The following is a 13012-nucleotide window of genomic DNA, read 5'->3' as shown; positions in this document are numbered from 1 at the left end:
CAGGGGCAATTTCTGAGCACATAGCCAGGAGTAACCCCTGAGCGTCAAACGGGTGTGGCCCAAAAACCAAAAAAAAAAAAAAAAAAAAAAAGAAAAATTGCATTGAATATTTGCATACCCTGAACGGAACTGCTCGGGGTATGCGAATGTTTAATGTAATTTTTTCTTACTAATGCGATTTTTTTTTTTTTTTTTTTTGGTTTTTGGGCCACACACGGTGACGCTCAGGGGTTACTCCTGGCTATGCGCTCAGAAGTCGCTCCTGGCTTGGGGGACCATATGGGACGCCGGGGGATCGAACCGCGGTCCGTCTCCTAGGCTAGCGCAGGTAAGGCAGGCACCTTACCTCCAGCGCCACCGCCCGGCCCCACTAATGCGATTTTTATTGCGATTATTCGGTAAGCAAATAATCGCGAATACTGCAATATTTAAAGGCCGTCCGCAGGTCACAAAATGTGCGGAGGGCTGCAAACGGCCCGCGGGCTGCGGAGTTTGAGACTCCTGATCTAAATAGATATACATACCTATATATGCCTCTGTAGGAATATATTTGTGCACAAATATATGGATAGATACACAATGCAATATTATTATCTATTAAAAAGAAGGAAATTGACACATCCCTCAGCCATCACCACGTAAGCTTATCGACCCAGCTTCACAGATTCTCACTTAGTCTCAGAAGAGATGCAAGCCAAGCTTCTAAATTTTATGGGAACACTAATCTTTTGGCTGAAAACTCTGGGGCTCCCTCAGTTGGGGGTAGGCTGAGTCTCTGCCCTGCAGAAGCGCCAGCAAAAGCATCCACTCCCCAAGTTAATGCCAACTTCACTAACTTTACTGCCTCACGACTAATCTCTGCAGAGACACCAAACCAATAAAAACTCCAGTGTTTGGGTTGAACATTCTAGAGTCTTCCAGAGTGAGAGCAGGCAGCCTCTCCCGAACCCTTTATACTTCAGGAAGCTCCAGCAGCCATACTCACATCTCACAGCCACCACCATGTAAGCTTGTTGGCTCAGCTCCACAATTCCTGGAGCATGAAGCTGCATATTTCTTTATCTTGACACCCCAGTAGGAATCCACCAAATTATATGGGAAAGTAGCATAAATGCCAACTAAGCTCAATAAACAAAAACAACAATACAGAAAACAGCAGTAGCAAGCAGCTTGTTAAACCTTCAGACAATGACCCCATTGTGAGATAGAACAATTTTCACAAACTTTTTGCACAGGAGTATTTTTCAATAATTCCATTAGCCATTTAGTTGTAACAAACAATACGAAATAAATTATTTTGTGCCTACTAGGGGAAGGTGGGAAACTGAAGAGAATGGTGGAGGGGGGGAAGGTTGTACTGATGGTGGAATTGATGTTGGACTATTGAATGCCAGGACAACTGTATTTTGAACAACTTTGTAAACCACAATGTTTATAATAATTAAATAATAAATACATAAATAATTAGGAAATTCTGGGGCCAGAGAGATAGTTCAGGGTTTAAGGCGCTTGTCTTTCCACTGACCCAGGTTTGATCCCTGACACCATACATGACTCCTCTGAGCTCCAGCAGGAGTGATTCCTGAGCAGAGTAAGGAGTATGCCCTGAGATATGGCCCCTACACACAAATCCACCTACCAAAAAAGGAAATTCTGCCACTTGCCCACTATCATGGGATCTTGAGGGCTTATGTGAAGTGAAATAAGTTAGCCAGATAAAGACAAACACTGTATAATCACATGTGCAGACTGAGAAATCTCTTCACAGATACAAAGAACAGACTGGGGGGCCCGGAGAGATAGCACAGCGACGTTTGCCTTGCAAGCAGCCGATCCAGGACCAAAGGTGGTTGGTTCGAATCCCGGTGTCCCATATGGTCCCCCATGCCTGCCAGGAGCTATTTCTGAGCAGACAGCCAGGAGTAACCCCTGAGCACTGCCGGGTGTGGCCCCCCCCAAAAAAAAGAACAGACTGGGGGTGGCTGAGGCAGTTGAGGGGGGAAATGGGTAGAAAGTTGGCAGGTTGAGATAAGTATGCTCAGGATAGACAGCAAGTAACTATGCAAAGCAGATAACTATTGTGATTCTTTCTGAGGTTCAGATTTGGGTTTATTATTGTTTTTTGTTGTTGTTGATTTGAAGGCTATATTCATTTCTGTTCAAGGGTCACTGCAGGTAAACTCAGAGGACCATATGGGGTGTTGGGGATTGAACCTTGGTCAGCTACACCGTATATGCTATATTATTACTCTGAACTTTGGCTTTTTTTTGGAGGGAGGGGTCACACCCAGCAATGCCCAGGGGTTACTCCTGGCTCTTCGCTCAGAAATCGCTCCTGGCAGGCACGGGGGACCATATGGGATACCGGGATTTGAACCACTGTCCTGGATTGGCTGCTTGCAAGGCAAACGCCCTACCCCTGTGCTATCTCTCTAATCCCTTGACTAATTTTTTTTAAGCTTTCTTTTGTTTGTTTTTGGGTCACACCAAGTAGTGCTCAAGGGTTACTCCTGGCTCTACTCTCAGAAATCACTCCTGGCAGGTCCTGACAGGCTTGGAGGACCATATGGGATGCCAGGATTCAAACCACCTTCCTTCTGCATGCAAAAATGCCTTACCCCATGCTATCTCTCTGGCCCTGCTTTATTTTATTTTCATATTTTGGCTACACCAAGCAGTACTTAGGTGACAAAGGAGGTGCTGGGAATCAAATCAGTATCAGCTGCATGTAAAACAACTGTCTTATTGAGTTATTTATTTATTCAGGTGTGGGGATCACATTCAGCAATGCTCAGGACTTACCCCTGGTTGCAGGCTCAGGGATCATTCCTGGGGCACAGGGGCTCAAGGGACCATATGGGATGTCAGAGATCAAACGCAGGTTGGCCATGTCCAAGGCAAGCACCTTACCAGCTGTAATATTGGTCAGACATAGCAAGGCAAGTGCCTTAACCCCAGTATTATTTTTCTGGGCCTATAGTGAAAATTGTGAATATTGCTTAAAAAACCCCAATCTTAAAAGCATGGAAGCAATTGAAATTATGGATGGTGATGGATATTGACTAGACTGATGGTATCACTTCATGATCTACTACACAGACATCAAATCATCTGGCACACCTAAAACAAATCCAATGTTAAATAGTATTCTTGATATTATAATATTATACATCAATGCAAACTAGATGGCCAGGGAGATATGGCCAAGGGAACTAGTTCACTAAGCAGTCCTATTCTCTCCACACTTCTGAACCATCTGGCATTACTCTAGTGGCCTCCAGCATTTCTGGATCTGAGCACTAAACTGTAGCCCTAGGGCAGGAGAGATAGCACGGAGGTAGGGCATTTGCCTTCCATGCAGAAAGACGGTGGTTGATTCCCTGCATTCCATATGGTTCCTCGAGCCTGCCAGGAGCGATTTCTGAGCATAGAGCCACGAGTAAACCCGGAGTGCTGCTGGGTGTGAACCAAAAGTAAAAACTAAAACTAAACTGTAGCCCCAGAACCAAGGGATCACCGAGTGGTTCCAGAGTTCTAAACCAAATGAGTATAATTAAATACAAAAAAGGGTCCAGGGAAATGTGCAAAGACTATGACACAGGCTTTGCAGGCAGGAGGAACCAGTTCAATCTATGGCTCCACCTTGTCCCCCAAGACCACTGGAAGTGTGTCAGGATTTGCCCCTGAGTACTTCCAGGCATGGCCCCAAAACCAAACAAAAAGAAAGAGGGCCTCAGGCAGCTCAATTGTCCAGCACAATTCTGCTACCCACTGCATACTGTGAAGGGTGCCTTTCTCTGGGCATCAATATAAATCTTTTTTTTCTTCTTTTTTTGGTTTTTGGGTCACACCCGGCAGTGCTCAGGGGTTACTCCTGGCTCTACGCTCAGAAATCGCTCCTGGCAGGCTCGGGGGGACCATATGGGATGCTGGGATTTAAACCACCATCCTTTTGCATCTAAGGCAAACGCCTTACTGCTATGCTATCTCTCTGGCCCCCCAAAATAATCTTGGGAAAGGCAAAGATGTGGATGAACACACCACACTGCACCCTCAGCCTCCCTCTCCCTATGCTTCCTCCCACCTCATAACATAACCGAGCAAGAACTTGGAGCACTTGAGGAATGCACATGACCTTCAAGAGGCTTATCATGGCCCCATTTCTCAGATAGAGAGACAAAGGCTGAGCGCCTTCATGGGGCTGGCCAAGCAAGGTCACACAGCAAACGCATGGCGGAGCAGGACGCCTTGTTCTCAAGTCTTGCCCACACCAAGTCTAGGTCCAAGCCTGGGTCTGGAGAAGATATTTGCAAATGTTAGTCACCCACGCAGGGAGCCAGCCAGATGTGAGGGCTAAGACCAGGCTCTCTCCAGGGGATGCCAATGTTGGCAGATTCTCTATTCTCCCCCAGGTGGAGGTGGAATCTGCTTCTCCAAGCCTTAAATCGATAGGCTTCTTCCTCCCCAGGGAGAGGGGCCCAGGGCAAATGGGCAGATGGTCCTTTGGTTGCAACATCTCTCATCATTAGCTGAACCATGCTTGCTTACTGCCTTGGCACCTAGGAATTCAGTCTTAGGCTAATCAACCCAAGTGCTGCCAACTATTTAGGCAGCGGAGAGTCCAAATGCATAAAAGAGAAACCCACAGAAAAGGCGGGAACTTCTCTAATTTTAGTTTGTAAGGACCAAGGTTCTCCCCCCTAAGTCCATGATAAGGACTCTAGACTAAGACAAGCCCAAAAACCCTAGTAAAGTGTACTTTTCCACTCCTGACTTAAGGCAGAGAAAGAGTTAACTCAGAAATAAAACCAAAGTTGGTGGCCTCCAGAAATAAGGAACTAGGGGTTGAGTGAGCTTGGAAAAAGTCTCCTTTAACAACCAAAAGTTTGAATCAGGGTATCCTCCCCCCCTCCACAACCAGGTTCTGTATCAGGGATCTCCCCCCAACAACCAGATTCTGTATCAGAGATCCCACTGACAAAGTTCAAATTAGGATATCCCTTGATGATCTAGGTTTGAGTCAAGCATATCACCAGACAACCAAGGTTGAGCCAGAAAAATCAGTGATTAATTGACATTTATACAATGAAATGATTATACTGTTACTGCTAGTGATTTCTATATAAGCTGCTTGAAGATTTGACTCAGGGTTTTTTGCCAAGAACTCCCGTAGTGGGATGAGACTTGGACCTTGGTTAACCAAATAAACTCCCTTTTGCACCTTGCATTATCGAAAATGGTCTCTGACCCTCATTGCTGGGTGTCGACTTGAACCCTAACAAGTTCAGCTCAAAGGCATCATTGAGAGGCCCGAGAGATAGCATGGAGGTAAGGCGTTTGCCTTGCATGCAAAAGGACAGTGGATCGAATCCTAGCATCCCATATGGTCCCCTGAGCCTGCTGGGGGCAATTTCTGAGTGGAGAGCCAGGAGTAACCCCTGAGGGCTGCCGGGTGTGACCCAAAAAAAAAAAAAACCACACACACACACACACACACACACACACACACACACACACACACACTCACACAAAGCCATCATTGCAAGGCTCCAGATATAACAGGCGCTAACTCCCAACTCTATGCAGGATGAACCCAGCTAGTTTCTTTCAAATGGGATGAAACTAAACATGGGGGGGGGTCACAGCAAAGGGGGTCAGAAGCATGTCCAGTACTGCCACCAGCCTCTGCATCTCATGCTTGGTCCTTCATGGGGGCTTCTTGGTCTGAGTGGTTTTCTTCACATGGAGGACTATGGATATGATTAAATGAATGGAACTGGAGAATACCTGCCTCACCTGCCAGCCCACAGACTATGAAAAGAGCTTTGCTGGAAGGCTTCCTTTTTCAAAGGGAATTTTGGGAGCTCCTGGAGCTAGAGTTGAGACATAAAGCAATTAATTACTGGTTCCGTTAGGCTGTCTCCTCCCGGGCTCAGAACTCTATACACTGGAGGATTCTAGGTCACTTTTCCTCTGTGCATGTCCTTTCCTGGGATCTGGGTTGGCTGGTGAAACCCACTCAAGTTAGATGATGGGAAGATCTAGGTTTTCTTTCTCCAGCACTGCTCCCCAACTAATATGCAAGCTGGGAAGGTCAGAATCTGGCAGGAAAATACACACACACACACACACACACACACACACACACACACACACACGATCACTACCATCATTACAGGTCTCCTTTCACATCCTACAAGTTGTCCTGAGAGCAGGCATTACCTCCATATCCTGAAGAAGGAAACTCAGGCACAACGAAGCAAGGGGGCCCTTCCAAGGTCACCGGTTAACTGGTTAACTGCTCTGTCTCCCTAACTCCAAGCTGCCTCCAAAGCCAGGGAGCAAAGAGTTGGAGGCAGAGGCAACTTACCCACTCCCAATCACTGGCTGGCAGCAGGCCACCAGGTCACTGTTTCAAAATGACCCCGCAGGGTCCACAGCAGGAGACTGAGGTGTTTTTTTTTTTTGGGGGGGGGGGAGTCAGTCCAACCTCTGCAGGGCCCCTCATCCCACCTCCCCACTTCACACATGCTCCTTCTGCAACGCCAAGTTCAGTCCCGCGGCTGAAACCGAGCTCTGCCCTCGTCAAACCTTGCTACATTCTGCAATAATAAAGCACCCCTACTCTATCCCAGGAGAGGCTGAGCGCCAAAATAAACAGCGTCTTGAATTCCCTGGAAAAAGAAAGCTTGGCTCCGTGCCCCACTTCTTTGCCCTGAGAATTCTTGAAGCATCCAACCTGACCAGGTCACAAACCTTGAGCCAGATCACACACCTCCAACAGCCATCCCATCAGAGGCCACTTGCAAAGACAAAGCAGACCAGTCCCCCCCAAAAGAAAAAGAAGATTGATTACCACTCTCCATTTCCCGCTGAGCGATCCTGCCTGGCGGGACAAGCTCTGAGCTCTCCGTTTGTCCTTGTAGGGTCCCACGCCTGCCAATGTCAACGTCCCAGTTTGCAAGAAGCAGGGAGCTTTGAGGAGGCTCGGGGAGACAAGACACCCCACAATGATCCCTACCCCCTGGATTGCTTTCTCCCCCTTTTCTCCAGCCAGCTCACTGCCCAGCGTCCAGAGAAACAAAGACAGAACTCAGGCTCCGAAAAGGAAACAGTCAAACCCTCTCACCAACTCCTGCCAGCCGTGGTCCTTTAAGCCTGCAATGCAGCAGCGGGATCCCCTGCTTTGGAAGGAAAAGAAAACTGTCGGGGAGAAGGAGGCGTGCAAAGGACCTCCCGGAGCAGCCCGCAGGCTGCCATCACATCTCAGGGCGGGCAAGGAATCGCCTTGCAGAAAGCAAGCTTGAGGCTGGCTGCAGAACCCTGGAAGGAAGGAGTGGAAGGAGAAAGTGTGGGCTTTATCCCCAGGCTGGGAAAGATCTGGGTCAGGTGATCTGTGTGGCCTTGCAGGACTTCCCTTTCACTTCGGGGAAGTGGGGGAGCAGGCTCAGGAAGGTATTCTGTACCCCCAAAGATAGATGCTGAAACTCTGATGAAATAAAAAGTCGGCTCTCAAATCTTGCCATTGCCAACTTCATTCCCAGAGGTAGCCTTGGGAGGGACACACCTCCTTTTTCTCATCCCAATTTGGGCATATTGGTGGGAGGACGGGTGTGGGAATTAAAAACTAATTAATCATATTTTTTCTTCTTTTCCCCTGCAGCCTGTAAGGCTCCTAAAAAGGACGACAGCTACACCTTAGGAATCTAAAGACCCAAAGGGTTTTGGGGATCAGTGCTGAACTTCAAAACTTTCTCCCTCCCTTCTCCTTTCCTGGGTCACTAAGCCAACTGGGAACCAGACCTTGAACTGCTCTGATAGATCCACGGCTGAAGGACTGGGAGTGTGGGGCCAAGCCTGGACATGAACCATGACCAAAAATTCCCAGGGCCAGATTGGCAGCTTTCTCCTCCTGCTGCTCTGCGAAACTACTGCCAAGCACTCAATCCTGGCAGAAAGAGAGAAGCAAGGAAGATCAGACTGTAAGGATCCAGCTCCAGGCGGGACTTCTAAGCGGTCCCGGACAGAGATTTAATTTTTCTTTCTTGGTTTTTGGACCACACCTTGTGTTCAGGGGTTACTCCTGGCTCTGCATTTGGGGATCACTCCTGGCAGGCTTGAGGGAACATGTTGGATGCCAGGAATCAAACCTGGGTCAGCTGCATGCAAGGCAAGTGTTTTACTCAGTGTACTATCATTACAGCCCAAGAGCAGAGACTTCAGAGGCAGATACAAGAGCTTGGGAGAGGTTGCTAAGTGCAAAAAGGGGCTAAGCGTCCCAGGTAGGGTGTCCAGCAGAAGGTATGAGGCAGACAGATATTTCAGGCTCCCCAAAACACCACCACTGTAGGATCTGAAGGAACCCCAGGGCAGATGCTGTGAGAGAACCTCTGAGTCCTTCTGTTAGGCTCAGCAGCGACTGTCCAGCTCTAGCCTGAAGAGGTGGTTCTGGGGCCAGAGTGATAACATAGCAGGTGCTTGCCTTATATGTGCTCACCTGGGTTCATTCCCTGGCATCACATATATCAAGGCCTGCCAAAAGTAAATATTGAGTACTGCCAGGTGTGTCCCCAAAACCAAAAAGAGAGAGAAGGGAGGGAGGAAGGAAGGGAGGGAGATAGGGAGATAGGAAGGGAGGGAGGGAGAAGAAGGAAGAGAGGGGGTGGGAGGAGGGAAAGAGAGGGGAGAGGGAAAGAAGGAGGGAAATAGGGAGGGAGAGAGAGATAGAGACGGAGGCAGTCCTAGGAGAGATGCTGCTTGCCAGGCAGTCCTCTGTGCTGCTCCACATCCCCTCGGAGGGTCCTTCCTGCACTCACAGCTTCTGTGAGACCTCTCCCCCAATTGCAGACACCACCTGAACGCTCATGGCTGCCTTGGTGCCTGAGTTTCACAGGAAAGAATACAAACCTGAGCTCCCTGCAAGGCTCTAAACACAGGTGTTCTCTCCAGAGCCTTTTTGAAGCACCAAGAGAGCACCTCCTCTTGCTGTAACACAGACTATTTGGCTTGCAAGCCAAGAAATGGGGGGGAGGAATCTCTCTCTCTCCCTCTCTCTCTCTCTCTCTCTCTCTCTCTCTCTCTCTCTCTCTCTCTCTCTCACACACACACACACACACACACACAGAAAGAAGCACACACACCTTGTCAAGGATGCGCTCCTGATGTCTTCAGACCTCCTTCTGGAAAAATCCCAAGCTCTGCATGAGACACTCACTGGCCAGGACCTACACAACCTGGAGAATATCTTAGGGGAAAGAGATTCCCTCTGGCTGCTCTGCATAGCTCTCACCAGCCCTGCCTTTGTTTTGATAGCCCGGTGGAGTGGTTGATGAATGAGCTAATGAGGGGCCTCCCCAGTCATGCTCAGCAACCGGGACAGCGGTTCAGTGTGAGGGCCCAAGAATTTTAACACTACAGTGCTGAGCATTCTGGGGAACCCTGGCAATGCTTACTGTGGAATAGGGGGAGGCTTCAGGACTACACCCAGCACTGCTCAGGAGATCCCAGCACCCCCCCCCCCCCCCCCCCCGTTCCCAATTACCTGGTCCTTACTGTCTACCTTCTTTCAGGTTAAGATTTCCCTAAGCTCACCACAAAGAGTGTAGAAATAACTACACTGACAACTATCATAACAACGTGAATGAATGAGGGAAGTAGAAAGTCTGTCTAGAGTGCAGGCAGGGGTGGGGTGGGGTGGGGAGGAGGGAGATTGGGGACATTGGTGATAGGAATGTTGCACTGGTGAAGGGGGTTGTTCTTTACATGACTGAAACCCAACTACAATCATATTTGTAATCAAGGTGTTTAAATAAAGATTTTTATTTTATTTTTTTTAATGTTTTTTTTTTGTTGTTGTTGTTTGTTTTTTTGGGCCACACCCGGTGACGCTTAGGGGTTACTCCTGGCTTTGCGCTCAGAAGTCGCTCCTGGCTTGGGGGACCATATGGGACGCTGGGGGATCGAACTGTGGTCCGTCCAAGGCTAGCGCAGGCAAGGCAGGCACCTTACCTCTTGCGCCACCGCCCGGCCCCTATTTTTTATTTTTTATTTAACCAACTTTATTACATACATGATTGTATTTGGGTTTCAGTCATGTAAAGAACACCACCCATCACCAGTGCAACATTCCCATCACCAATGTCCCAAATCTCCCTCCTCCCCACCCGACCCCCACCTGTACTCTAAACAGGCTCTCCATTTCCCTCATACATTCTCATTATTAGGACAGTTCAAAATGTAGTTATTTCTCTAACTAAACTCATCACACTTCGTGGTGAGCTTCCTAGGTGAGCTGTAACTTCCAGCTTTTTTCTCTTTTGTGTCTGAAAATTATTATTGCAAAAATGTCTTTCACTTTTAAATAAATAATAAATAATAAAAAAAGAAATAAAAATAAAAAAGAAATTCAATGAAAAGAAAAAGATTTCACTGAGCTGGAAAGGACTTTGCTATTCTCTGGGTGTGGGACTTTTGTTTTTTGGGGGTGTTTGTTTTGTTTTGTTTTGGTTTTGGTTTTTGGGTCACACCTGGCATCACTGCATCACTCAGGGGTTACTGCTGGCTCTACACTTAAAAAATTGCTCCTGGCAGGGTCAGGGGACCATATGGGACACAGGGATTTGAACCACCGTCCTTCTGCATGCAAGGCAAATGCCCTACCTCCATGCCATCTCTCCGGCCTAGGTGTGGGGCTTTTGACCTGCATTTCCAAATCTGTCCACCCTTGACCGGTTCTGGGTGCCACTTTCCTGACCTTCCTGCCCAGCCCCTTCTCCCCTCACCACCAAACACACACGTCCAGAAAGTTGCTTAAATGTAAATATGCCTCTGTTTGGCCTGCAGGGTTTATGCCAGGAACTGACCTTTTGTCAAAGTCATTTTCAGGAGTGGCAGGTTTTTCCTCCCTTATATATTTACTGGTTATTGCCTTCTACCTTGTCCCCGGACAATTGACTATGTGCCTTGCTGCTCCTTAATGACAAGAAATGAAACTTTCCTTATTTGAGTTGCTCACGGTACAAGGAATGAACGTCATAACTGGTGCCATGAAATGTGTCTGTTATTAGCGTCTCAATTCTGAAAATCTCAAATCAAAGTCCCTGGTTCAGTGGTAAAGCATAAGCGTTTTCAAAGAGTCCTGTGTGACTCTGAACACATCAATTTTCTTCATTCTTTACAGCCAAGTAACAATTACATAGGAGTTTATCTTTATAAGGAACTCAGAACATTATGAGTTGTTCAGCGGTAAAAACTTTGGTGTTTGGGGCTGGAGCAATAGCACAGTAGTAGGGCATTTGCCTTGCACCCTGCCAACCTGAGATGGACCCGGGTTCAATCCCCAGCATTTGATATGGTCCCCTGAGCCTGCCAGGAGCGATTTCTTAGTGCAAAGCCAAAACTAGCCCCCAAAAGCTGCCAGGTGTGGCCCCAAAACCAACCAATAAACCAAAAATAACTTTGGCATTCATAAACACGGGTTAGTTCATCCCAAAAGTGAACCTGAGAACATCCATTTTCTTCTCTGCAAAGAACAGTGACCTGCATCCATCATCAAACAATGTCATCAAATGTTGCCAGTGTCGCCTTGGTCCAGTGTGGGTGTCTACACCAGCAGCCAGAATTTATGCTGTGCCCTAGACGGGTGCTTTGTTAGTGAGCAGAAGACATTGTCATGCTTTCTTCTGAGCTGCCCAGGATCTTGGGAACACCCTTCCTTTACTTAAGAAATTTCCTTCCTTAGGAGTCGACTCCCCAGGGCTGAAACCAGGGCAGGGGAACAGAATGCCAACCCACAAAATGTGTCTTTGACAAAAGGTTATGTCAACACCTCCCTAATGGCCTTCTCCCTGGAAAGATCTAATCAATAAGGGAGGAGAATTTTAATGTTCTTACTAGTCTGTTTTGGTAACTTTCTAACTGACCTTCTCTTTATTCTTCCCAGATTCTTTCTTCAATTCACCAACCTATTTAATATGGTGTTTGGGACCATGTAATGAGTTACTCAACTTTTCTGGGCCTCTTCCAAGTGTTTGGAAGGTTTATGTACAGCTAATAAATTCCCCTTTGATTATTTTTTAAATTAAATTATATATATTTTTGTTTGTTTTGTTTTGAGGCCACACCTGATGGTGCTCTGGGGTATTCCTGGTTCTGTGCTCAGAAACTACTCCTGGCAGATTTGGGGGACCACATGGGATGTTGGGGATTAAACCTTGGTAGGCCTGTGCAAGCCAAATGCCTTACTCGCTGTGCTATTGCCTACCCCAACCTTTCATTATATTGTTTTGTTTTTGGGCCACACCTGGGGATACCCAGAGGTTGCTCCTGGCAGAAATCACTTCTGGCAGGCTTGGGGAACCATATGGGATACTGGGGATTGATTCAGGTTCATCCTGGGTTGGCCATGTGCAAGGCAAATGTCCTACTGCTGTGCTATCCAGCGATGGCTAACCTTTTTGAGCCTGAGTGCCCAAATTACTGCAAAAAAAAAAAAAAAAGAATTTCCTCAAAGTGCTAGCACATCAATTAAACTTTAATGACAACATTTTGGTATCACACTCACCTCCTGCCACGCTGCATATCTTAATTGCAGACCTTCGCATGCCATATCTGGCACGTCTGTTGTAGGTTCACCATCACCAGAGTCTGGCCCAATCATTCAGAAGGTCACACCTGATGTGCAGGAGAAGGGCATGCAGTGCTAGGAAGTAAAGTCAGGGCCTTGTACATGCAAAGCATGGACTCTGCCTCCTGAGCCCCTTTCCTGTCCCCTTTGTCTCTTTCAATCTGTTTAATACTTGGTTATTGGTTCAGCCTTTGAAGAACACAGAGGGATTCTTTTTCAGAATATACCCAGTGGTATATATTTTCATTTCTGGGTTATATCTGGTGGTGCTCAGGGCTTACTCCTGGTGGGCTTTGGGGGACTTATATGGAAAATGTTGGAGATCAAACCTGGGTTGGCCATGTGTGAGGGCATTGTATTATCTCTCTGCAACACATAGGATGTTTG

General features: G+C 47.3%; 1 protein-coding gene across 3 annotated transcripts in view; it reads right to left on the bottom strand.

The window, feature by feature from the left end:
* KANK4 (KN motif and ankyrin repeat domains 4) overlaps nucleotides 1-13012 on the bottom strand; it is a 92202-nt gene that overhangs the window by 44504 nt on the left and 34686 nt on the right. The window contains exon 1 of one of the 3 annotated variants that reach the window (XM_049774387.1): nucleotides 7130-7304. The exons of 1 other annotated variant lie outside the window; for it this stretch is intronic. The gene's annotated coding sequence lies outside the window, so the exon portion shown is untranslated. Of the gene's footprint in view, nucleotides 1-6856; nucleotides 6889-7129; nucleotides 7305-13012 lie in introns of those variants that run through there. One more of the 3 variants, XM_049774386.1, reaches the window with a different exon arrangement.

This window comes from Suncus etruscus, chromosome 6 (genome assembly GCF_024139225.1).
Source record: "Suncus etruscus isolate mSunEtr1 chromosome 6, mSunEtr1.pri.cur, whole genome shotgun sequence".
In the NCBI taxonomy this organism is placed as follows: domain Eukaryota; kingdom Metazoa; phylum Chordata; class Mammalia; order Eulipotyphla; family Soricidae; genus Suncus; species Suncus etruscus.
This window is presented reverse-complemented; position numbering and strand designations above follow the sequence as displayed.